General features: G+C 43.7%; 1 protein-coding gene across 3 annotated transcripts in view; it reads right to left on the bottom strand.

Annotated features, from left to right (window-relative positions):
• The window catches only part of CHRNB3 (cholinergic receptor nicotinic beta 3 subunit), a 108435-nt gene that overhangs the window by 26398 nt on the left and 55955 nt on the right, over positions 1-26082 (bottom strand). The window lies entirely within an intron of this gene.

Genomic DNA, 26082 nt, shown 5'->3' with positions numbered 1-26082 from the left:
TGGAAGAAAAATGATAAATGGTTTACCAAATTTTTTCCAAATAAATATCTGAAAAATGTGGCACGCATTTGTATTCAGCCCCCGAGTCAATACTTCGTAGAACCACCTTTCGCTGCAATTGTATCTGCAAGTTTTTTTTGGAGATGTCTCTACCAGCTTTGCACATCTAGAGGGGTGACATTTTTACCCGTTCTTCTTTACAAAATAGCTCAAGCTCTGTCAGATTGGATGGAGAGCGTCTGTGAACAGCAATTTTCAAATCTTGCCACATATTCTCAATTAGATTTAGGTCTGGACTTTGACTGGGCCATTCTAACACATGAATATGCTTTGATCTAAAACATTCCATTGTAGCTCTGGCTGTATGTTTAGGGCCGTTAACCTGCTGGAAGGTGAACCTGTGCCGCAGTCTCAAGTCTTTTACAGACTCCAACAAGTTTTCTTCTAAGATTGCCCTGAATTTGGCTCCATCCATCTTCCCATCAACTCTGACCAACTTCCCTGTCCCTGCTGAAGAAAAGCATCCCCATAACATGATGCTGCCACTGCCATGTTTCACAGTGGGGAAGGTATGTTCATGGTGATGTGTAATGTTAGTTTTCTGCCACACATAACCTTCTGCTTTTAGGCCCAAAAGTTAAATTTTGGTCTCATCTGACCAGAACACCTTCTTCCACATGTTTGCTGTGTCCCCCACATGGCTTCTTGCAAACTGTAAACGGGACTTCTTATGGCTTTCTTTTAACAATCTTTCTTCTTGCCACTCTTCCATAAAGGCCAGATGGTGGAGTGAACAACTATTTGTTGTCCTGAGGACAGATTCCCCCACCTGAGTTGTGGATCTCTTCAGCTCCTCCAGAGCTATCATGGGCCTCTTTACTTCTTCTCTTATTAAATATCTCCTTGCCTGGCCTGTCAGTTTAGGTGGACGGCTATGTATTGGTAGGTATTCAGTTATGCCATCCTCCTTCCATTTTCAGATGATGGATTGAACAGTGCTCCATGAGATGTTCAAAGCTTGGGATATTTTTTTATAACCTAACCTTGCCTTAAACTTCTTCACAACTTTATCCCTGACCTGTCTGGTGTGTTCAATGGCCTTCATGATGCTGTTTGTTCACTAAGGTTCTCTAACAAATCTCTGATGGCTTCACAGAACAGCTGTATATATACTGAGATTAAATTACACACAGGTGGACTCTATTTACAAATTGGGTGACTTTTGAAGGCAATCGGTTCACCTAATTTTAGTTAGGGGTATTAGAGTAAAGAGGGTTGAATACAAATGTACACCACACTTTTCGGATATTCATTTGTAAAAAATTTTGAAAACCATTTATCATTTTCCTTCCACTTCACAATTACGTGCCACTTGGTGTTGGTCTATCACATAAAATCCCAATAAAATACATTCACATTTTTGGTTGTAATATGACAAAATGTGGAAAATCTCAAGGGGTATGAATACTTTTTCAAGACACTGTATGTGCAGAACTGACATTTTCATTGTGTCAGTTATTTTAAATAATTTCCCATCAGATTTTATATGTCAAAACTTTGATCTTAAATAGACCAGGGTCTGTAGGAAGGACTCTTCTTGTGGGTTATAGGGAGTTCTTCCTTCCATGTTTCAGTTTGGGATGGAGGAACTTGACTGGCCTGCACAGAGTCCTGACTTCAACCCGATAGAACACCTTTGGGATGAATTAGAGCGGAGACTGTGAGCTAGGCCTTCTCATCCACATCAGTGCCTGACCTCACAAATGCATTTCTGGAAGAATGGTCAAACATTCCCATAGACACTCCTAAACCTTGTGGGCAGCCTTCCCAGAAGAGTTGAAGCTATTATAGCTGCAAAGGATGAGCCAACTCAATATTGAACCCTACGGACTAATGACATTAAAGTTCATGTGTGTGTAAAAGCAGGAGTCCCAAAGCTTTTGGTATTATAGTGTATATTTATATATTTTCGTCTATCTACTCATGTGATTTCTCTTGCTATCTGTTGTGATTAAAAAAGACCAGCTTGGTATAATTACGGCAATTACCACACTTACTAAACCCGGTCAGCACTGCAGCACTGATGAGACAGCTTATTACTGAATACAAGAAAAGAATGAGTCAAAGTTGATGTTCAAAGCTTATCTGGTTTAATTCTGGGCGGGTCTACAACTTATATACGCTATTATTAGCCAATCATTGCATAGAATAGGGTGTGGTTAATACAGAGGTGTACATTACATATCATTACATATCATTAATTATGCCATCTGCTTTCATGACTCATAGTCATGAGTCCTGTGGCCCAGACATATTGAGACACAATTTCTTTATTTAGACAGTACAGAATAAAACTGCTTATGCACGCTATATTTTCTTATATGTATGCTTTATAGTAAACTGCTACTAATTAGCAGGTTAACCCGAGTTAATCTTATATGAACTTAAAAAGATGGAATCACTCCGGTTCAGCCATATCACAACAATCCCCTCTTTAAGTCCTGAAATCGAATAATGAACATGACTTATCTTTTCTCATTGTGACATACTCATCCCGGTGACCATAGTAAAAGTTAAAATATATTCTATTAGCTGCAGCTGGGTCGGAAGGTCAAGTACCTCAGGAAATCATGCACATAATGAACTTGAAACAGGCATATAAAAGTAATACCATAAGCAAAATCAGTACAACAAACATAGCAATATCCCTAATCGAGGATTAATCCAGGATCCAGCATTGAAAACAAACTCCCATGTTACCCAGGGGTCTCCCAAGCAATTAAATATTTATCTTTCTATAGTTATTCATTAAGAAACATGTAAAAATACAGCAACAGAAAGAACAAATGGCACCAAGAATTATATACTGTATATACTGATAAGGAGTATATGTTATACTGATATATATATATATATATATATATATATATATATATATATATATATATATATATACAGTGGATATAGAAAAGAACCCCCCACCCTTTTTTAAATATGATTTGGACCAGTGCATAAAACAAGGTCTATAAAGACATGGATGAGCAAGTCTGGGGTGGAGGGACTTGAATTTCCTGACCTCAACCCGATGGAACACCTTTGAGATGAATTAGAATGGAAACTGTGAGTCAGGCCTTCTCGTCTACATCAGTGACTGACCTCACCAATGCGCTTCGTGAAGAACAGTCAAACATTCCCATAGACATACTCCTAAACCTTGTGGACAGCCTTCCCAGAGGAGTTGAAGCTGTTATAGCTGCAAAGGGTGGGCCAACTCAATATTGAACCCTACAGACTAAGACTGGGATGCCATTAAAGTTAATGTGTGTGTAAAGGCAGGCGTCCCAATACTTTTGTTAATATAGCGTATTTTAGGTAGCATTTTAATAATCGAAAGAAGTGATATTTCTTCCCCTCCACCTTCCACGCTGCTTCAGTAAAATAGGTCTGTTGTTTTGAACCGTCAGCTGTTTTTTTTGACCTATTTAATTTCATCTGTTTAATTAATTTTCCCTGCCAGCTCTTTGCAGTTACTGTACCAGTCTCATGCAGGAGCAGAGTACTACTAATGCAAACATATGTTCTATTGCTAGTTAAACTAAACACAAGTACTGTATATATTTTTGGCAGTCTTTCAGGCTCAACAACATTTGGCATACATCTTTTATTATGGGGGTGAGATTATGCTGTCCACAGCAGATTTCCTGTTATGTAAACTCATTTTGTGACACTTCAATTGGAAGCGCTTCAAACTTTACAAGCCTAAAATGGGTACAGTATATGCATCAAAAAGTAGGTTACAGCTTACATGACTGTGACGTGTGGTGATAGACTCATTGTTTGCCCAGGTAAAACATATATTTTTTTAAATTTTGCATAGAGGGAGAAAGAGAATTAAACCACTGCCAGGTTTTTATCTTTTTAAATAGACTTTCCCTCACTTCCTGTTCTGTCAGATGTTTATTACTTTCTTTCTCTCTGTCAGATTCTCCCTTACTTCCTGTCTGGTGAAACCATTGATAATAGCAGAGCAATTAAGGGTAAACCTCTTTAACGGAGTCCTGTGTAGCAGTAAAAACCTGAGCGGGGGTTCTAATCCTTCCCCACTTTATCCATAACTATATAAGAACAGTTTTTGACTTGATGTAAATGGATATATTAAACTATAACAATGAGCATTTGAATATTTAATTTGTATAACAAAACCTGTATTTAAGTCTATTCTCCTTGTGCTTTACACTTCTGTATTCATGTTTCAACAAGAAAGCCTTACTGAATAAGTACATTGATACTGTGTTGTGGATCCTGTGGGACAGTCCCAGGAATCTGGACACCTCCCATAGTGTCCATGTCCCACAGGGCTCCCCAGCCAGGCATTATGGCCACCACAAGGGCAAATTGCCACCAGGCTATTTCATCCCTGGTCCTTGCCTACCCCTGTTTAAAGGGGTCGTAAAGGTTCATTTTTTATTTTCTAAATAGGTTCCTTTAAGCTAGTGCATTGTTGGTTCACTTACCTTTTCCTTCGATTTCCCTTCTAAATGTTTTTTTTCTTTGTCTGAATTTCTCACTTCCTGTTACTTCTCAGTAAGCTGTTCAGTAAGCTGTTCTGGCTGACTAAACACCGCTCGGATGATGGTGTAAAGTTTACTGAGGAGAAACAGGAAGTGAGAAATTCAGACAAAGAAAAAAAACATTTAGACGGGAAATCGAAGGAAAAATTAAGTGAACCAACAATGCACAAGCTTAAAGGAACCTATTTAGAAAATAAAAAACAAAGCTTTACAACCCCTTTAAAGGCTTGTAGAGCCTATTTCAACACAATTACTACCCTATGAGCAGTTTTAGTGGAACGCCACAGCTAAAATTTCCCACACACACACGGTGCCAATAGAAGGAGCTGTGCTCAGGTCAGCGGGCTCCTCTCCCTTCTCTCACACTACATGATGAGGCGGGTGGGGGCGATGCCCAGGGTCAGTATTCTCCTTCCTCTTTCTCTGTCTACACAATGTGTGGAGGTTTATTTCTTGGGAAGGCACCTTCCAATTGGAAATGTGGAGCCTTTATCCACAGCCACCATTGGGTTAATGAAAGAAGGAAAAGATTGTTACAGGCAAAGGCTACATGGTTACATTGACTTTACTTGCTTATTCTCTCTTATTCTCTCTTTGCATACCAACTTAAGAGCACATTCAGATTTGTGCATTACAAAATGTGCAATAAAATTCCTTGACATGTGGTGTGTTGCAATGCCATTTATTTAAAATAGCATCCTAACCCACCTGCACTGCCGCACACCACAATATACATTCCATGCTTTATGGTGCATTAAAAAAGGTTTTAGGTAAAGATTTTCTACATAAATGGATTACATAATGCAAGGAAAGGGTGCAGGAATAAGTTTTAATATTTACCTTATTATGAGTTCAAGCAGGTTCCTCCAACAGTTCAACAGCCCCCCCTTCAGCCCTTCTCTAAGCTACTCCCAGCCATGCTCACATGTTTACCCCCACCATTTACAGTGCAGGGTTACTGCATTGTGCATGATGGCAACATGGCACTGCCCACAGACTGGCGCCTCAGGGAGAAGAGGGCAGCTGTCTCTATAACCCTGACAAAGCATTTCCAAAATGTGTATGAAAAACCCTGCAATTTTATTTTGTAGAGATTATGTTTCTTTACAAGCATCTATCCAAATAGACATACATTTTTCTAATTTCACGTTGTAGCTGGTTAATATATTCATCTTTTATTTTGCATTGTTACTTTAAGGTTGTTATAAAAAAAAAAGTCAGGCCTTTGTTTTGGGTCAGCATAAAACACAAATTATTGTCCAGAATAAAAGGGCTAGAAAGGCCTGGTGTAGTCTCTAGATACGTGATGAGCATGAGAACGAGGAGGTTTATTGCAGAGCTGCTGACACAGGTAACAGGATTTTCAGACAGGACGATTTTGGATCCTTCAGAGTGTCAAGTGAATCACACACATGGATTACTGTGCTGTATAGTATTAGCACTGCAAACAATATGTTCTCTGTAAGTTTAGGAATGTCTTCTGTTCCATGTTAATTCGTGAATAGGATATATTTTTTTTTTAAATGATTACATTTCTTGATATGTTCTTTAGATAGTTGCTACAAAACACGCTGGCTTTGGTGAAGTGTCTGTATTGCTTAAATATTCCAAATAACCCCTTGCTTTCCCTATTATTGCACTACAAATGACATCCAGAGTCTGGCCGTGCAGAAAAACTATTATGTTTTAATTTTGCTCGCTTATATGGTGCTTTGCAGTTATTCAGCAGTGCTCTACAGAGAATATTTACACATCTGTTATGCTTCCTTTTCCTGCAGCGATTACACATGTTCAGTTGGAACAGAGTGGAAAGTACGAGTTTACTAAATGCTGACCATTTAGGATATGCCTGAAATTTAATTTGGCAACATTCTCTCTTCTATTACTAGTGTTCTGGTCAACTAACTCAAATATGCAGTGGATGAATTGGTAAACGGTAATTGCCTACCAGCTGCACTCAAAAATCTCTGCAAGAAACGCTTTCAGAATAGGACCATAAAATGACACAAGAATAGCAACAAATTCTGCAGGTGAAATGTCACCATGTTGTAGGTGGGGTGCAGCAAGGTGCGGCGGCAACAATTCACACAATCAGGTATAATATAAAACTTGTATCGAAGTAATGCAGAAATCATTCACAATAGACCCAGTAGGACAACTAGACAGCCAGGCACTCTCATAATTTCCAGTAATTTGAAGAAGCAGGTTCCAGCCGAACCAACAGCTTCTGTTGAGAGCGGATAAAATGCAGCTCGGCCAACCTATGTCCAATCAGGAAGATATCCAGAGAAATGCGACCCTATGCATTCCCTCCTTGTTAGGAACCTTTCCCTATCTCTAGTACTGTCACTAAAAGATGGAGTACCTTTTCCTACACTTCCCATTGGCATAAAGCAGGCCAAATCCAGAGGCCATGGTTTTACATAGACTCTGCCACACCTAAGATGGGCACGAGAGTCACATGGACAGCATCCGGCCCCAGTGAATCAGGAAACCATGGAGGTTTCATTACTGATTACTTTCCCTCTCTCTACATTGCAGTTTAGCACCACCTGCATTGGAGATAGCAGAACACACCTGTCTACTCTCCCTCCCTCTTTAACAGATGCTGTCATTGGCATCACAACAACATGGAGACACAATAACACAACAGAGTATAGTTAAGCAGAGTACTAAACAACTTTAAATAACATAGTCCAAATATCATGCAGGGAGTTGCCCACGGTTAGACCGCAAAGGCCTCTGGTGCTCTTGACTTTCAGTTGAGCCACTTGGCAAAGGCTCATCTTCGGGTAGTGGCACAGTGACCACAGGTGGTAAGGGGTCATACATGTCCTCCGCTTGCCCCTCACCTGGGCCCCAAGTTGCATCCTCAGACATGTCAGTAGAATCAGTTGTGCTGGATGGGTTTGCTGGGTCTTCTGCACTCCCTGCATCACAGCTGTCAGTGGAGCCTGGTGGCTAGAGTACAAGAGGAAGCAGGAATCAGTCAGTTAGGGCTTCATACACCGGGGGGAAGATCCACTGCATCAAACCTCCCAGTCATCGGTAGTCATCCTGGGGCAGTTACTGCCCAACACACAAGGTCTCAGCATGTTTCGATAGTCTCTTTTTCATGGGGTCGGGCCCCTCCGAGACCAGGTCATAGACTGGGGTAAGTGGGAAAGGCTGCCCCAGCATCTGGTACCCGGTGCGTTCCCACTTGGGCTGCAGCTTGTTTCCTTTGGTTTGCTTGCTGTTCTTTACCAACACCTTGGAGAATAGCATCAAGATAAACAAGCACAGTCTGTAGTCCCCAAGGCATCTCTCCATTAGGTGCTGGAAAATGTTGGGGGTGTTTCTGAGGCTGAAGGGCAGACGATTGAACTCAAACAGGCCCAGGGGGGTCTTCTCCCAGTCTTGATCCCTTACCGAGGCTTACCAGTAGCCCCTAGCCAGGTCTAGGGTACAAAAGAACTCGTCTTATCCAAGGATTATTAGGGATTCCTCCACCCGAGGAAGGGGATAAGCGTTCCTGTAGGTGCAGGCGTTAAGCTTGCGATAGTCCACACTGAACCGTAGACTGCCGTCTTTCTTACGCACCAGTACAACAGGAGCGGTCCATGAACTGCGGCTTTTCTGGATCACTCCACCTTGTAGCATATTTGCAAAGTAATTCCTTAAAGTGGTTGTAAAGTCAGTGTTCACAATTACTGCCAGCGTCTCTGTTATAACAAGCTATGCTACACAGTGTATGTTTTTAAAAAAAATTCTGCTCCTAAATACCTTTTTTTACATCGCCAATGTGCGGTCATGTGACTGCCTGTCGCTCTCCTTCCCCGATCTAAGGACTACAGTGGGGGGGGGGGGGGGGGTGACCGGATGGAGAAGGAGGAGGCTGCAAACGTGTGAGTTTCGCTCTCCCCTCCATGCCCGCAGTATACCGCAACGTGCGGCGTCTCACCCTGCTGACCTGCCGGTCTACATGCCTCTATCCGGACAGGGGATGGCCAGGAAAAATGGCGTTTAGCCGACCGGACGATTGGACATCCCCCCTGTGTATCACCACGCCGTGCTGCAGTGACTGGGATTCGTAAAAGCGCTGACGGCGGTGGGTGGTATAATGAAGGAGATGGCTCCCTTTCTGACTGCCACGGAAACGCTGGACTGGGTCCCGGAGGAATGAGACTAGCAAGGGGAGGTGGAGAGCAACTCCTGGTATATGCAGTGGAGAGGTACAAGGGGAGAAGCATACAGGCAAACCCAAGGAACTGGTGAGAGGGAACTGCCAAGCAGGGTGGTGAGTGCGAATCATCTATGTGAACTGTGATTAAGATTACATACAGGAGAAGGAAGATGGATAAGATCTATTAACTTCCACAGTATATACTTACCTGCTGGACGCTTTCCCACTGTTCTAATCCTGTAATTTAAGAACTCTCCGCTTATAGAAGTATTGAGAACTGTAAACTCTCTCTTTGGAGGGATTTTAATTTGATTTAAAGTTCCTGTTTATATTCTCAAATATATCGGTTGGTGCAGGAGCTATCTGGATCTATTTGGAACTATAGAAGTCCCGGTATAGCTTAACCACTTTCAGACCGGACCATTTTGCTGGTCAATGACCAGAGGTCTTTTTACAATTTGGCACTGCGCTGCTTTAACTGGTAATTGCGCGGTCATGCAATGTTGTACCCAAACAAAATTTGCGTCCTTTTCTTCCCACAAATAGAGCTTTCTGTTGATGGTATTTGATTGCCTCTGCGATTTTTATTTTTTGCGATATAAACGTAAAAAGACCGCAAATTTTGAAAAAAAATGATATTTTCTACTTTTTGTTATTAGAAAAATCCAATAAACTCAATTTTAGTCATACATTTAGGCCAAAATGTATTCAGCCACATGTCTTTGGTAAAAAAAAAGTCAATAACTGTATATTTATTGGTTTGCGCAAAAGTTGTCACATCTACAAACTAAGGTACGTTTTCTGGAATTTACGCAGCTTTAAGTTTTTTACGACTGCATATCTCATTTCTTGAGGTGCTAAAATGGCAGGGCAGTACAAAACCCCCCCAAATGACCCCATTTTGGAAAGTAGACCCCCTAAGGAAATTGATAAGTGGCATGTTGAGCCCATTGAATATTTTATTTTTTTGCCTCAAGCGATTGAATAATGACAAAAAAATATATATATTTTTTTTTTACACAAAGTTGTCACTAAATGATATATTGCTCACACATGCTATGGGCATATGTGAAATGACACCCCAAAATAAATTCTGCTGCTTCTCCTGAGTACGGGAATACCACATATGTGGGACTTTTTGGGAGCCTAGCCGCGTACGGGGCCCCGAAAACCAAGCACCGCCTTCAGGCTTTCCAAGGGCGTAAATTTTTGATTTCACTTCTCACTACCTGTTACAGTTTTGAAGGCCATAAAATGCCAAGATGGCACAAAACCCCCACAAATGACCCCATTTTAGAAAGTAGACACCCCAAGCTATTTGCTGAGAGGCATGTTGAGTCCATGGAATATTTTATATTTTGTCACAAGTTGCGGGAAAATTACAAACTTTAATTTTTTTAAATTTTTTTTTCACAAAGTTGTCACTAAATGATATATTGCTCACACATGCCATGGGCATATGTGAAATGACACCCCAAAATAAATTCTGCTGCTTCTCCTGAGTATGGGGATACCACATGTGTGGGATTTTTTGGGAGCCTAGCTGCGTACGGGGCCCCGAAAGCCAAGAACCGCCTTCAGGTTTTCTAAGGGCGTAAATATTTGACTTCACTCCTCACTACCTATTACAGTTTTGAAGGCCATAAAACGCCAAGATGGCACAAAACCCCCACAAATGACCCCATTTTAAAAAGTAGACACCCCAAGCTATTTGCTGAGAGGCATGTTGAGTCCATGGAATATTTTATATTTTGCCACAAGTTGCGGGAAAATTACAAACTTTTTTTTTTTTTTTCACAAAGTTGTCACTAAATGATATATTGCTCACGCATGCCATGGGCATATGTGAAATGACACCCCAAAATAAATTCTGCTGCTTCTCCTGAGTACGGGGATACCACATATGTGGGACTTTTTGGGAGCCTAGCCGCGTACGGGGCCCCGAAAACCAAGCACCGCCTTCAGGCTTTCTAAGGGCGTTACAGTTTTGAAGGCCATAAAATGCCAAGATGGCACAAACCCCCCCCCAAATGACCCCATTTTGGAAAGTAGACACCCCTAAATTTAGGGGTACACTAGTGAGACTAGGTAATAAATGGCGGGTGCCCTGAAACTATAAAAAAATAACTAACCAACCAGCGTCACCTGTAACAGTTATATGGTGATCACTGGTGAAAGGGTTAACTAGGGGGCAATCAGGGGGCTTTATGCGGTAGTATATGGGGGTCCCTGGCGCTATAAAAAGCTGCGGCGAACCTAAATACCTTCCTGCCTAACTAGCGTCACCTGTGACACTAATACAGCGATCAGAAAAACGATCGCTTATTAGGCTGGGTTCACACTGGAGCGATGCAGGAATGCCACGAATCCGCGGCGGGTTCCCGCATCGCATGCCTCCCGGCGGCAGTTCACACTGCCCTATGCGAACTGCTGGGAGTGTCAGTGAAATGTTAATGACACCCCCAGATCAGTTCGCATATCGCAGTGCGATCTGCAAACTCGGATCGCATGGTGTGAACACCCATGCGATCCGATTCTGCTGCGGACCAAAAAAAGGGTCCCGTGCGAGTTTGCGGCAGGTGCGACGCGAATTCAGCCATACTATCTGTATGGCTGAACTCGAATCGCACAGAGATCGGATGTGATTTGCACTGCAGTGCGGTGCGAATCACATCCGTTCTCATAAACCGCTGCAATGTGAACCCAGCCTTAGTGACACTGGCGACGGGGGGTGATCACGGGGTTAAACATTTATTGGGGGGGTTAGGGGGGTACATTAGAACTAAAGGGGGCTAACCCTAACTGCCCTAACAGTTATTACAGTCACAAATGACACCAATGCAAAAAAAATAAAAAAATATGCAATTGGTGTCACTGTGACTGGGGGGGCAGGGGTAATTGGGGGGGTGATCGGGGGGTGAAGGGGGGGTGTGAGTGTGCCTGGCATGTTCTACTGTGTAGTGTCGTGTTGGTGCAACTCACCGATCCTCTCTCCTCTGTGCCGGAACGAAAAATACCGACACGGAGGAGAGATTACATCACTTCCTCTGCCTGTGTTTACATTACAGGAGAGGAAGTGATGTCACGGAGCATTTCCATTCGTCGGGAGCGATCGCGAGGGGGTGGCCATGAATGAATGGCCGCCCCCTCATCCGGGATCGCTCCCGAACGAATACCGACCGCCCCCACCCGCGGGAAGGCAGGGACGTACAGGTACGCCCATATGCCTGCCCGTGCCATTCTGTCTACGTATATCGTCGTGCGGCGGTCGGCAAGTGGTTAAAGTGTACCGTATAGAGTGCAAACCACGTTGTGTGTGCTTTCCCACCCCCTGGTCTGGGTTTTTTTCTTTTTTTTTTTTTTTTTCTCCTGCCCCCTGGCGTGAAAGCCTGGGTAATGTTCTTCCACTGCCTTAATCTTGAAACCTAAGAACCCTCTGCACATAAGAGTATTGAGAACTGTAAATCGTTTCTTTAAAGGGACTGTAACCTGTTTTAAAGTGCTTGTTTATACACCTAAACATACTGATTGGAGTCGGAGCTATTTGGATCCATTTGGAACTAGAGAGGTCTTGGTATAGCCCAGAACGTGCCTTATAAAGTCCAAATTACGTTGTGTGTGTTCCTTTATTTTTTGGCCCTTGCTTTTTTTCCACCTCCTGGTGAGAGAGAAATTAAGTATACATATATAGTTTGGGAATATTATCTTGGAGCAAAAGTAAAGCTAGCATGCCATCACATCGTGCGACCAAAGCAAGTCAAGCAGCCGCGGCTGCAAAACTAGAAAAGTATGCTCATAATCCGGGTCAGGGGCCTAGTCAGACCTCCCCAAAGGGTCCGCAACAAGGACAGCAAGCCCAAACTAATAGGCTATCAGGTGCTAAAGGCACCAGGAAAAGTCATGGGTCAAGCCTCCCCCCAACGGTTGTGGAGGAAAATGACGAGAGAGTAAACTCCCAGGGCCAGGTCAAAGATATGAGTCTAGAAGGGGCAACTGGGCCACTAGAGGAGGGACTACAGGGAAGTCTTGAACCAGATCCAGAGCCCGAGCCAACATTGAAAGAGGTTCTGGTGGCAGTCAACCTTTGTAGAGAGTCCCTGGGAGGAATGAGTACTCAACTTATCTCCATCCAGGAGGAATTATCGTACGCCAGACAGGATATTCAAGGGATCCAGGAAAGGACCACAGCCCTAGAGGATCGGGTGGGCCGGGTTGAAGATGACTTGGCCCCTTTGATACGGGAACTCAGATTAATGCAAGAACAGTTAACTAAACAATAAAACAAATTAGATGAAATGGAAAATAGGATGAGGAGGAAGAACATCTGGATCGTAGGTTTGCCAGAACTGTGCGAGGGATCAGACCCTATAGCTTTCCTGGAGAAATGGTTTAGGGATATGTTTGGCCAGGATATTTTTTCATCACCGTTTACCATTGAAAGGGCACACAGGGTTCCCTCAAGACCCCCACAGATGGGCGCCCCCCCAAGACCATTTTTGGCCAAGTTACTGTTTTCTAAAGATAAAGAGACTATCACCCGTAAAGCTAGGGAGAGGGGTAAGATTGTATATAATGGCTCTCGAGTATCGATTTTTCCGGACTTCTCTCCAGACCTTCAAAGAAAAAGTGCCAAATTTGGGGAAGTTAAAAGGAAACTCCGCCAAATAAACATGACTTATGCGTTACTATATCCAGCAAGATTACGGATAAAAGCTCCGGAAGGGACTATAATATTTGACAACCCTGGGGGTGTGGAGGAGTGGTTGGAGACCCATCCCAGGAGACTTTAGTAGTGATGGACTATTGGGTTTGATTTGTCTTCTGCTCCCCCCCCCCCTCCTCCTTGTTTTGGAGGGGGGGGGAGAGGAATGTGGGTTCATAAGTATTTTTTTCTTTGCCTGTTTATAAGTTTTTCTTTTAGAGTTTTTTTTGTGGTGGAGGTGGGAAGAGGGGGATAATTGGTGAGATGCTATTTGGAGTATGGGGGGGAGGGGGGAGGGGAGGGCGAGCTGAGGGAGGAGAGCTCCACGCATGCTATCCCTTGGGTTGGAGGAGTTGGCGTGGTGCTCCCCTCCTACATCAGCTGCATGGGGTAATTTTTTTTTTTGGAGGTGTTTGGGGGGAGGGGAGTAGTGGGGAGGGGGTGTGGGAAGGAAAAGATGCGGAGTGATTTACAGGCAAGGTGTGTATGGGAAGGTCACAGAAGGAGGCCCCAGGAGAAGCCTAAAGAGGCGATGGGAGAAGTGTGTGAGAAGGGGGAGGGGTATGGTGGGAGAGTAAGGGGACTAGGGTGTTTAAGGTATGGTTGGCAGGTGGGAGAAGTGTGGAAGAAGCATATTCGAGTGAGAAGAGCACTATATAGAGCACATTTATTTATAATGAAACAATGGGTAAAAGTTTATCACATAAAATGGAACAACAAGGATGGGTTGCAAGCACATATATTTATGAGGAAACAAAGGGTAAAAGTCTATCACATAAAATGGAATAACAAAGATGAGTTACACAAACTAGTTTTCAGGTATGGGTATTATAATTATTATTGAGTGAACGTACAGTGTTTAGGGGGAGAAGTCTTACCCTATATTCCTGGAATGTTAGAGGGATGGGTGACCCGAAGAAGAGGACTGCAGTCAAGTTGACGGCTAGGTCTCATGGAGCAATGCTTCTTTTCCTCCAGGAGACACATTTTACAAAAGCTACTACTACACAGCTGGGGTGGGAGGAATATCATATTCAATATCACTCGTGTTATACCTCCTTTTCCAGGGGGGTTAGTATTCTTATTAAAAGGGGGGTTTCATTTAATTGCTCTCAGGTGAAGATTGATGAGCAAGGGAGGTATATTTTTTTATATGGTAAATTAGAGGGAAAGTCCCCGATTTTGGCCAATGTTTACATACCACCACCTTCCACTATGGATATTCTGTATGACTTGGTTGAGTTTGTGCTGGACAAGCCAGAAGTCCCATTGATATTAATGGGGGATTTTAATATGGTTATTGACAAAATAATGGATAGATTTCCCAGTGGGAGGATTCAGCAAGGAGGCTTATCGCAGTTCATGGGAGAAATGGGTCTGAAGGACCTTTGGAGAATTCAGAACCCAAAATCTCGCTCTTTCTCGTGCTTTTCCGCCATGTATTCAACCTTGTCAAGGATAGACATGATCATGGGGAACGATGAGGCAGTGGCACTAGTAAACAAAATAAACGACATGCCAAGAAGCTTATCGGATCACTCAGCAATGAAGGCCCTCTTAGATATAGGGGAGAGAAACCAGCAAAGAGGATGGAGATTTAGCCCCGTATGGTTGGAGCTTATGAGAGAGCCAAAGGAAGTGTTAAGCCTACTTAAAGAATATGTAAATTTGAATACAGGTTCGGCTTCGCCGGGGATAGTATGGGATGCATTAAAAGCCTACCTTCGAGGTCTTTTGATACAACAGATGTCTAAAATTAAAAAACAGTTTGGGGAAAGGGAAGATTCTGCTTCAGAGAGAGTGGTAAACTCAGAAATCCAGTATATAAAAAACCCAACACCGGAGAACAGGGACAATGGCTAAAAGCGCAGCAGGAGTATCGCCATATAATGCTAGAGAAGGCTGAAAATAAATTCATATTTCAGAAGCAACTAGCATTTGGGGAAGGAGAAAGGGTAGGTCGGATGCTAGCATGCTTGGTGAAAACAAATTCAACCCCGTCCATGGTATCAAGGATTAGTATGGCAGATGGTAGGATATCCACAAATAAAACTGATATTTTAGAGAGATTCAGAGCTTATTATGAGGATCTATATCAATCCAGCCAGGCCGAGATGAGGGAGAGAAATGGACATATTTTTTAGTCCACTGGTAATACCTCACCTCTCTAAAGAAGACGGGGAAATGCTAGATGGCCCTATAACGGTGGAAGAGATTCAGTGTATAGTGCGGGAAATGGCAGGCCAGAAGGCTCCAGGCCCAGACGGCCTCCCGGTGGAGGTGTATCGCCATTTTGGCGAGGTGCTAATCCCGGAGCTCCTAAAAACTCTTAACTGGGCGATAGAAGTAGGAGAACTCCCGGCCTCAATGAGAGAATCAAATATAATAGTGCTACCAAAGGAAAACAAGGACCCCCTGGCTCCCTCATCATATAGACCTATCTCTCTGTTGAACCTGGATGTAAAGATCCTAGCCAAGGTTTTGGCAAGGAGATTGAACGAAGTGATAGGAAAAATTATACACCCTGATGAATCAGGATTTATTCCTGGGAGATCCACGAGTATAAATATAAGACGGGTTTTTTTGAATCTCCAGATACCAGTGGACGGGGATGGCCAGAGAGCTGTCTTTACTTAGACGCTGCTAAGGCTTTTGACTCGCTAGAGTGGAGCTATCTGTGGAGAGTCTTGAGGGAATATAAGGTGGGCCCGGTATTTATAAAATGGGTTAAAATGCTATATACAGTGGTGTGAAAAAGTGTTTGCCCCCTTCCTCATTTCCTGTTCCTTTGCATGTTTGTCACACTTAAGTGTTTCGGAACATCAAACCAATTTAAACAATAGTCAAGGACAACACAAGTAAACACAAAATGCAATTTGTAAATGAAGGTGTTTATTATTAAAGGTGAAAAAAAATCCAAACCATCATGGCCCTGTGTGAAAAAGTGATTGCCCCCTAAACCTAATAACTGGTTGGGCCACCCTTAGCAGCAACAACTGCAACCAAGCGTTTGCAATAACGTGCAATGAGGCTTTTACAGCGTCCTGGAGGAATTTTGGCCCACTCATCTTTGCAGAATTGTCCTAATTCAGTTACATTAGAGGGTTTTCGAGCATGAACGGCCTTTTTAAGGTCATACCACAACATCTCAATAGGATTGAGGTCAGGACTTTGGCTAGGCCACTCCAAAGTCTTCATTTTGTTTTTCTTCAGCCATTCGGTGGTGGACTTGCTGGTGTGTTTAGGATCATTGTCCTGCTGCAGAACCCAAGTTCGTTTCAGCTTGAGTACACGAACAGATGGTCGGACATTCTCCTTCAGGATCTCTTGGTAGACAGCAGAATTCATAGTTCTTTTTATCACGGCAAGTCTTCCAGGTCCTGAAGCAACAAAACAGCCCCAGACCATCACACTACCACCACCATATTTAACTGTTGGTATAATGTTCTTTTTATGAAATGCAGTGTTCCTTCTACGCCAGATATACTTGGACACACACCTTCCAAAGTGTTCCACTTTTGTCTCATCGGTCCACAGAATGTTGTCCCAAAAGTCTTGGGGATCATCAAGATGTGTTGTGGAGAAATTGAGACGAGCTTTGATGTTCTTTTGCTCAGCAGTGATTTTCTCCTTGGAACTCTGCCATGCAGGCCATTTTTGCCCAGTCTTTTCCTGATGGTGGAGGCATGAACGCTGACCTTAACTGAGGCAAGTGAGGCCTGCAGTTCCTTGGACGTTGTTGTGGGGTCTTTTGTGACCTCTTGGATGAGTCGTCGCTGCGCTCTTGGGGTAATTTTGGGCGGCCGGCCACTCCTGGGAAGGTTCACCACTGTTCCATGTCTTCGCCATTTGTGGATAATGGCTCTCACTGTGGTTCGCTGGATTCCCAAAGCTTTGGAAATGGCTTTATAACCCTTTCCAGACTGATAGATCTCAATTACTTTCTTTCTCAATTGTTCCTGAATTTCTTTGGGTCTCGGCATGATGTGTAGCTTTTAAGGATCTTCTGGTGGACCTTACTGTGTCAAGCAGCTCCTATTTAAGTGATGCCTTGATTGTGAACAGGTGTGGCAATAATCAGGCCTGGGTGTGGCTAGAGAAATTGAACTCAGGTGTGGACAACCACAGTTATAGTATGTTTTAACAAGGGGGGCAATCACTTTTTCACACAGGGCCATGATGGTTTGGATTTTTTTTCACCTTTAATAATAAACACCTTCATTTACAAATTGCATTTTGTGTTTACTTGTGTTGTCCTTGACTATTGTTTAAATTGGTTTGATGTTCCGAAACACTTAAGTGTGACAAACATGCAAAGGAACAGGAAATGAGGAAGGGGGCAAACACTTTTTCACACCACTGTAGATCCCCGGAAGCAAGGATTAGAATAAATAATGAGAGTTCGGCCGGGATTCGACTGAAGAGAGGTACGAGGCAGGGGTGCCCCCTGTCTCCCCTCTTGTTTGCTATGGCGATCGAACCCCTGGCTATATCCCTGAGATCAAATATGAGGATAAAAGGCTTTAAGAGAGGGGAGGAAGAAGAAAAAGTAGTTTTATTTGCAGATGACCTCCTTCTGCTTCTCGGTGATGTCCAGCACTCAATAGGGGAAGTGATGTACAGAATAACTAATTTTGGACATCTTGCGGCCTAAAAATAAACTGGGATAAATCCGGCATACTGCCTATAGACCCAATGGATAGCCCCCTACCGTGTGAAGCTGCACATATCCAGATAGTGAGTGAGATGAAATATCTGGGTATTTGCATTACTAAAGATCCTAAACAATATGTGGTAAACAACCTGGCCCCATTGCTATCTAAATTTAAACAAAAAACTAATATATGGAAGAAACTACCTCTATCAGCAGCAGGTCGTTGTAACATTATTAAAATGATACTTCTGCCGCAACTTTTGTATGTTTTACACAATTCGCCGGTATGGATACACAAGGACTGGTTCTATAAGATGGACTCCATATTTAGAGAACTGATGTGGAAGGGGGGACAAGCACGCATTGGGTTAAAGACTCTGCAACTTCCAAGTAAAGGGGGGGGGAGTTGCACTCCCACACCCATTTAACTACTTCCTAGCAGCTCAGTTACAGCAATTGGCAGGAGAGGAGGTAGAGGGGGGAGGGGGGGTTGGAAAAAGGGAACTGAACTCCCCTTGAACAACTGCTTGGAAGACCACTGGTAGTGGCGTTAGAGGCAGGGATTGTGGTACGAGAGGTCCCTACTCTAGGGTTAATGATAAAGGTGTGGGAGATAATTAAAAGAATATTGGGATATAGGGGATTTACAGAATACTCCCCCCTATGGGCAAATAATAAGCTAGATGAGGTTCTAAAAATAGGACAAGTAAGGGAATGGGAAAGAAGGGGTATACATTTTGTTCATCAAATTTATCAGAATGGCAAAATGAAGCAATTCCAAGAATTAAGGAATCAGTTTCTAATTCCGAAAAAGTCCTTTTTTAGATATTTGCAGATTAGGCATGCCCTGGAAAAGCAGTTTGAGGGGGCAGCAATAGTATGGAGCGAGATGCCAGTAATCAAGGACCTACTCCGAGCAGAATCGGGGAAAGGATTAATATCTAAAGTGTATGCAGAGTTGTGTAAGGAATCCCAGGGGAAAAAACAGGGTCAAATAAATAGGAAAAAATGGGAGACGGATGTGGGTAACATTTCGGAAGATCAATGGGAGAGGATTCTTGAGGTGGCACCTTGGGTGTCCATTTCCCCATCTCAAATGTTCTCACATTTACTCTTATTGTATAGAGCATATTATACCCCTAAGAGGATGGCCCAGTTTGGCAGAAGGAGTGATGCAGCTTGCCCTAGATGTGGAAGGATAGAAGGAGACATGATCCACATGTTCTGGAGATGTCCTAAGTTACATCGGTACTGGAGGGAGGTGGTGAGGATAGTTAGTCATGTCTTTGAGACGGTAGTAGAAATAGAGCCGGTGGGATGCGTACTGGGATGGATCAAGGGGAGTAGTGAACCTAAAGATGGCAACCTAGCAAAATTAAGGTGCTTTTTTCAAGCTAGAAAACTTATAGCCCAGAAATGGCAATCCTCTACACCTCCAACGAGTGGAGAGTGGGTGCAAAATATGAACAGAGTTATCCTTAAAGAAAGAGTAGCATATATAAGACAAGGAGGAATTAAAAAATTTGACAGGATATGGAAGGTATGGTGGTAGAAAATGAATGATGGTACTTTTTAATAAGAAGGAAGTATGAGGAGTGGGTGTGTATGAGTGGGGAGGTGACGAATGTAGGAAATGTAAGGATGGGATAGGGATATGTAAAAATGGTATTGTGTTCTTACTTTTCTTTTTTATGGAAAGGTTGTTTGTGATGTTTGTAATGAAAAAGAAATTAATAAAGATATAAAGTTTAAAAAAAAAAGCACTACAGTGGGGGGGGGGGGTGAGATTTCCCTCTGGCGTCAGCCAGGCGATCACATGACCGCACATCACAATGGCAATGTGGAGAAAGATATTTAGCTGTAGAATAAAAAAAGGCATACACTGCGTATTGCGTACTGGGAGCCAGCAATAATTGTGAACACTAACTTTACTGCCATTCGGAAAAGCGACAGGAGGGAAGAGGCAGCTTACACACAGGAGCTGACAGGCAGGGAGGGTCAGAGGGGGAGAGGAAGAGACTGCGGGCTTACGGAGGCATGTAAACTAACCACAGTATCATGGATCAGCAGCCATGATTACAATGGTCAGTATACCTAGGGGGACACATGAACAGGCGGAATCAAACAAGTTTTTTACAGCATACAAAGGGACACCGCACAAGCATTATGCGGTTTAATATGTTTTAAAGCAACAGGATCTTTTTATTCTTTTTTTTTAAGAGTTACAACCTCTTTAACCTCTTGGCACAGTGCTGGGGGAATGTGGCAATAGCGCTCCCAGATAAGCGACGTATCCCCCATATAGATGGGGTGGTTAATGGCTTTGGTGAATCTACAGTCTTCAGGGCTGGTGGCGAACCAATAAGTGCTTTTCCCATAGCTGATCAATCTCTTTTGAGGTAAGGATAGGTCTTCAAAGGTAATGTCCAGCTGTTCTAAGAGGGATAGCAGAAAACAAATACTCTAGTGCACAAGTGAGCCAACCAGGTGGGCTAGAGTTCATAGTAGACATATGCATTCGTTTTCATCCAAATGCATTTTCGTCCAAATTTCAGGTATTTTAGTTATCGTTTTAACAAACGATAACGAACGTGCAGAATCCGAAAACTGAAAGATCCGACATAAATAAATGCTTTATTTTAGTTTTCGTTGTGACAACAGTTTGATATAGATAGGAGATTCGATGACACTTATGACTTATGACACGTATTACTTGACAATAGCAATCTGTGTCCATTGAACCTGTGGTCGAATGTGCCTAACCTTAGCTCTATTAGTCCAAGATTATTCTACATAGAGAGAAAAGATTCAACATTATAGAGACAATAGCAAAAAAGGTCAAATGTGCCTAACCTAACTCTATTAGTCCAAGATTATTCGAAATAGAGAGAAAAGATTCGACATGAAGATTTGACGAAGCAGTCCCCGCGAGTGGTCATATGCTCCACCCATAGGCTATAGAAGAATTCTAATGTTGGTTGACTAGTAATAATAATTAATAAATATAATTATTACTAGTGTCATACAACATTAGAATTCTACTATAGCTTGTAGGAGGAACATTAGACCGAAAATGTACGATTGCTGCATCGTACAGTTCAGCTGCTCCGTCAAATCTTCTTAGAACATTCGACAGACACCATAAGCCTTCAATGACAGATTCGACCTTCCTTATTTCGGATTTTAAGACGAATGAATTTTTTAACAAAACAAAATAAATAAAAATGGATTTTGGTAGTAACTAAATACATTTATTTTTCGGACAAAAACGAAATTCCCGAAATTAAATATTTCAGTGTGCACATGTCTAGTTCATAGTGGACAATGCCTCAGGCCTTGCTGCCCTCAAGGATAGGGGTATCCTAGCAGTCAAAAGAGAAATGGAAAAAAGAGGGCTCACCAACCTTGTGGATTATGCTTAGATATATTTTATTTAAAAGAGTAAATTAAAAACGACTCTGAAACGTGTGAAAGAAAACCACATTATAAATAGCCTTCAGATGATGGCAATTGGACCCAGTGTCGATCACACATGAGACCTCTTGCCCATTGACTAGGGTGGACACCACTGGACTCGGAACGTCCATGAGTTCAGACCTGTTGGAACTTTGGGTTGACTGTCCTGGGGTCGTCTCCCTGCCCCGGGAGTTATTAGTTTAATAACAGTCTAGAAGGGTTCCTTGGTCCAGAATGCCCAGAGTTCTTGAATATGTGTCCATAGCGACAGGGCCGCTGATAGAAATCATGGGGCCCCGTACAGCCTACCTGACGGGGCCCCCTTCAGCTCCACCCTGGCCCCGCCCCTAGTCCCACCTCCAGCCCCACCCCTGGCCCCACCCATTGCCCCTCCCCTGGCCCCACCCATTGCCCCTCCCCAGACACGTGACACTGACAACAGATGGCACGTGACACTGACAGGTGGCACTGATGACAAATGGCACTGATACGTGGCACTGATGACAGATGGCACTATGTGGCACTGATGACACGTGGCACTGATGACACGTGGCACTGACGACAGGTGGCACTGACGACAGGTGGCACTGGGGGCAGGTAGCACTGGGGTGGATGGCACTGGGGGCAGGTAGCACTGGGGTGGATGGCACTGGGGGCAGGTAGCACTGGGGTGGATGGCACTGGGGCAGGCAGGGCCGCTGATAGAAATCATGGGGCCCCGTACAGCCTACCTGACGGGGCCCCCTTCAGCTCCACCCTGGCCCCGCCCCTAGTCCCACCTCCAGCCCCACCCCTGGCCCCACCCATTGCCCCTCCCCTGGCCCCACCCATTGCCCCTCCCCAGACACGTGACACTGACAACAGATGGCACGTGACACTGACAGGTGGTGTGATGACAGTTGCGGATGTGCTGGAGGTAGAGGGGATTATGGCTGGATGTTCCATGATCGTGGAGGAACTTTTTTTTTTTTTTATACATACAATTTTTGGCAGTTAGGTTGCCCGGGCCCCCCTGCTGGTCAGGCCCGGTACAGCAGGGCCAGATGTACTGGCCTATCAGCGGCCCTGCATAGCGACCACACTGCCAACATTTCCTGTCTTCTTCCAGTCCTTGTGCAATGGGTTCTCGACACTATGAGGTTGGGGTGAGTCCTTTTTAGAGGAGGCTACCTTCTGCTTCAAGGTGGCCAGGTCCTGAGCTAGCTTTGTCAGTGTTGGTTGCATGGCCGACAAGGGTGATGGTGCTGACAGGCTCAAACTTCTTGGTGAGTGCTACTGTTGCATTTGCCTCTTCTTGTTCCCACGCTACTACATGCACCAGCACATTGTAAAAGGAAATAATGGGTTGTGCTTTAACTTTCTACTGCAGGGCTCTCTGGACCTACGTGGCCTGCGTTCAGACCAGTCATGAATTGATCACTGTGGATGTGATCTGAATCAGTGATGTTACCACAGCTGCAAACATCCCTCTTTTTCAGGCATCACCAGAGATTCTGCATGGCCACTGCATAGTGGGTGAGGCTCTCGTCTTCCTGCTGTTTCCTTAAGAAAAATATTTGCCGCAGCTCCAGCATCGATAGCTACTCCCCAAACTTCTCTGCCTCTACCCTCACCGCATTACTTTTTATGTAGTTGTTGGGGGGCATAGCGAAGTGGAATACTTGAGTGATACTGCTGTGGCTGCTGACCCAAAATGGTAGTGCTCAAAAACAGTCTCAGACTGTTTTGGATATCTACACAGGGGAGGCTTTTACAGGTAAATAATATGCATATAATCTTATAGGAAGTGTTTTGTAGAAAAGAATAATAATATTTCAATGTCAAGCAAACTTTATTCAAACTTATTCATTAAACCAAAGTAAAAGTACAATGACATGTATATGTTTTGCATTGCTCATGGCTGACTCTGATGCCTTGTACCTTAATAAAAGTTTCTCTGTTAAAAAAAAAAAAAAAAAAAAGGAACCAACCAGATTTCAGTTTACTGAAGTCAGAAAACCAAAGGATGAATTCAGTTAGTTGCCATACAAAAAAAAAAGGCACATTTATAAAGCACAGCCATGTGCTCTACTACACCCTGTTCCAAATTATTATGCCAATGATATTTTTCTCATTTACCTAAATAATTAATGTAAACAACAGTCAGCATAATTCTCATGTTATCAACTATTAAGAGTACAATTCAAATTTTATTGAACCTCCCAGTGATAAGTATTTTTTTTTTCAAAATAAAAAACTTACAATGTACTGTTCCAAATTATTACGCACAGTAAGTTTCAAAACACTTTATAGGTTGTAAAGAACTGGAAATTGTCATTTGTTGTATTTGCAGCATATTTACTGAAATCAAAAGCTATCTATTTCAATCAAACTTTGAACAACATCTTAACTTTTTAAACATTTTAACAGGTCACGTTACATTTTAACATAGGATCCCTTATTTGATAGCAGCTTCACAAGTCTTGCATTGAACATGTGAGTTTTTGGACAGTTTCTGCTTGAATTTGTTTGCAAGATGTCAGAATAGCCTCCCAGAGCTGCTGTTTGGATGTAAACTGCCTCCCACCCTCATAGATCTTTTGCTTGAGGATGCGCCAAAGGTTCTCAATAGGATTGAGGTCAGGGGAGGATGGAGGCCTTTTATCCCCATAGCAGCCATTGATGCAGAGGTATTCTTTGCAGCACAAGATGGTACATTGTCATGCATGAAAATCAGTGGCGGCATGTCCATAGGAGGCGCATGGGCGCCGGCCCCCCTCCAGGCAGCCACAAAAAATATTTTTTTTTTTAAACTGGCCCATTAAAAATAAAAAAAAAGTTCCTTAAGTGCACTGTGTTCGGACAGCGGACACAGTGCACTGTGAGCAGCGCCACGTCTATGCAATCACAAGATTGCAGACGCGGCGCTTCATTTGCAGGCTTTTATCCCACCTGGTGGCTCTTTCCGAAAATCCGAAGCGCCCGGCGCTTGTAGTATCTATTACTACAGCCGGGTGGTTTGATTGACATCTGAGTTAGATGTCACTTGCTGTTTTCTCTCTCCCTTTGCACCCAAGAGAGAGAGAAAACCGTAAGTATGAGGAGCGGACTCCTCCATCGCTGCTGCCTGTGGAAGTAGACACCCCAGGAGAGGACAACAGCAAGGTAAGTACCGCTGTGCTCCCGTGAAGAACGGGGGGGGGGAGGGTTTGACGTGACACAGGCTGAATTTGGTGGGACACAGGCTGCATTTAATGGGACACAGGCATGCTGCATTAGGTGGGACACATTGCTGCATTTGGTGGGACACAGGCTGCATTTGGTGGAACACAGGCTGGACAAAAGCAAGGTAAGTACCGCTGTGCTCCTGTGGAGAATGGGGGGTTTGAAGTGACACAGGCTGCATTTAATGGGACACAGGCAGGCTGCATTTGGTGGGACATAGGCTGCATTTGGTGGGACACAGGCTGCATTTTATGTGACACATGCTGCATTTGGTGGGACACAGTCAGCATTTGGTGGAACACAGGCTGCATTTAATGGGACACAGGCAGGCTGCATTTGGTGGGACAGAGGCTGCATTTGGTGGGATACAGGCTGAATTTTATGTGACACAGGCTGCTTTTAATGTGACGCAGGCTGCATTTGATGTGACACAGGCTGCATTTGGTGGGACACAGGCTGCATTTTATGTGACACAGGCTGCATTTGATGGGACACAGGTTGCATGTAAGGAGGGACTCTGCTGAGGGCACCTGATGTAAGGACAGACTCTGCTGGGGACACCTGATGGCATCTTCTGGCAGGCGACCTGACTTGTGACACGCTCAGGGCTCCCACAGATTCTGCATTATGGTGAGTTGAATGATTTCATTTTATATTACAATGTAATAATAGAAATAATGCGCTTCAATCATCCTGACACCATAACAACCATGGTGCTGGGATGATTGAAGTGCTAACACCATGTGTTTGGAGTATCTTTATCTGCTGATTGTTAAACCTTCTAGAATACACATTTCTGTTATTGTGTAGGATCTGGGCCTGCTGTCCCTCCATCCCTCTCCCTCCATCCCTCGTTCATCTCAGACGCTAACCACTCCCACTATTTCACCAAAATCACGCCCTTTTTCACCAAGTGGGAGAGATTAAAAAGGAAGGTCGGGGTCTGGTGCCCCCCATCCTAAAACTTCACCACTGATGAAGATGATTTTATTACGGAAAGCATAGTTCTCCTTCTGTACCAGGGAAGGAAGTGGTCAGTCAGGAACTCCACATACTTTGCAGACGTCATCTTTACACCTTCTGGGACCCTAAAGGGGCTGACTTCCCATGATTCTGACCCAGAACATGACTCCACCACCGCCTTGCTGATGTTGCAGCCTTGTTGGAACAGGGTGGCCCTTCACCAACCATCCACTACTCTATCCATCTGGACCATCCAGGGTTGCACGGCACTCATCAGTGAACAGGACTGTTTGAAAATTAGTCTTCATGTATTTTTCTGCCCAATGCAGCCATTTCTGTTTGTGAGCATTGGTTAGTGGTGGCCGAA

This window comes from Lithobates pipiens, unplaced genomic scaffold (genome assembly GCF_037356315.1).
Source record: "Lithobates pipiens isolate NorthernLeopardFrog02 unplaced genomic scaffold, aLitPip1_a1.2 Scaffold_13, whole genome shotgun sequence".
NCBI classification, from domain to species: Eukaryota; Metazoa; Chordata; class Amphibia; order Anura; family Ranidae; genus Lithobates; species Lithobates pipiens.
This window is presented reverse-complemented; position numbering and strand designations above follow the sequence as displayed.